Raw genomic sequence first — 1770 nt, forward strand, 5'->3', positions numbered from 1 at the left:
GCTGTATTAGTCTGTATTCGCAAAAAAGAAAAGGAGTACTTGTAGCACCTTAGAGACTAACAAATTTATTTGAGCATAGCTTTTCATTAATTTTGTAAGAGAATAATCAGGGATCTGTGCATTCAACTTAATATTAAAACATTTGGAGAAAATGTGTTGGTTTCTTTAGAACTTTCAAACTTAAGGTTGCCTGTTATCTTGATGGATAAAGATTCTGTCTACGTTGCAAGTTACTGTGGGGAAAGCCAGGGTCTGCACCTACAGCGCACCAGCTTGTTGCACATTAAAGTCCCTCAACTTTCCCTTTGCTGTAGCAGAAATCACATGGGACGTTACTGAGCAGCAAGGTGGTACGCTGTAGACTCTCACCTGGCTTGCCCTGTAGTAACTTGCCAGGTAAGCAGGAAAAAGCCCAGGGAAACAGCAGCTAGGGGTAAGACTGTGCAGACCTTTGTTGCTTGTTAGAGGATCCCCGGGCTGGAACCCAGTGTGAAGGGTAGGCCTGGGTTCCCCTACCAGGCACTGGGAAATGACATAGGGTGTTGTAGTTACCAGCTGGACAGTCCCTGTAGTAGATCAGAACAGCTGAGTTATGGTGTTGGGCTGTGTTTCAAAGATTAAGGACAGAAGGGACATTGTGATCATCTAGTCCAGCAGTTCTGAAACTTCATTGCACCGCAATCACTTTCTGGCAACAAAAAATAAAACATGACCGGAGGGGGAGGGAGCAGGGAGAGAGCCTGAGCTGAATCAAAGGATTATGACGTGTTGGTGTAGAATGGTGGTTGACACACGCACCCCAACAAGCTGCGAGTAAAGCCTTAAGGTAGGGAGACAAGAAGGGATTGTAGAGAGAGCCCCTTCACCTCCTTAGGGGCATGGAGAAAGGGTTGGGTTCAGGCTGCCCTCCATGTTGTTCCTCTCAGGACAGGGAATATGCCGGAGCTCAGTGGCCTAGTGCCATGTTCTCTGGTTCTTCCTGCCCGCGTGACTCGGCTGATGTTTGGGTGGCACTGAGAATGGAATTTGAATTCTGAAGGAGAACTCTGTTGCCTGAAGGCGAGTTCTGCAGGGGGGAGAATGGCCCTGCCCTGCCGCAAAAGTGACTGATAGCATCCATTGAATAAATGAGGGGGGAGGTCTCCTAAAAAAGACTGAGTAGACAACTTGTGTCCTGCTGGGTGAAGCATTCTGAATTGATACTGATGGTCATGTGTCTCTTTGGTAAGCAGTGGGACCCGGAACTTGCCATATACCTTCATTTGCTATTCCCTGTTTGCCCTCTGTCTGATCCGCTGTGCCTGCACTGTCGGTCTTCAATCTCTCAGCAGCACCATGCTTCCTGCCCTAGTAATTAAATGTCTCCTGCTGTAGTGTATATGCTAAATGCATGGTTGCTGACTCTCACAATATTTGGTGTGTTTTCATAAAGTCCCAGCTCCTTGAGGAAAGCAATAACATGAAAATCTCACTTCAAGCTTTATTTTTTTTTTTATTTTATAGCTCTCATGGGTTTGGAGAAAGTTTGGAAATGGGACCCGAAGGTACCCAAGAGGGTTAAAAACCAGAAGGCAAATAAGATTATTTTTATTATTATTATTTTTTTTTTTAAAAAACCATGTTGTGGCTTTTTTAGAAGACAGTCTCATGATTTTGGGGCCTGGCACATGCCATTTTGAAAAAAGTTTGGGGTTCGCAATACCATGAATGTTCTAACCGTGGGTGAGCCAAGCATGTATGTCATGTAGACAAGCATTCTGCTTGGGTGAT

The sequence above is a fragment of the Dermochelys coriacea genome, chromosome 17 (assembly GCF_009764565.3).
Source record: "Dermochelys coriacea isolate rDerCor1 chromosome 17, rDerCor1.pri.v4, whole genome shotgun sequence".
NCBI classification, from domain to species: Eukaryota; Metazoa; Chordata; order Testudines; family Dermochelyidae; genus Dermochelys; species Dermochelys coriacea.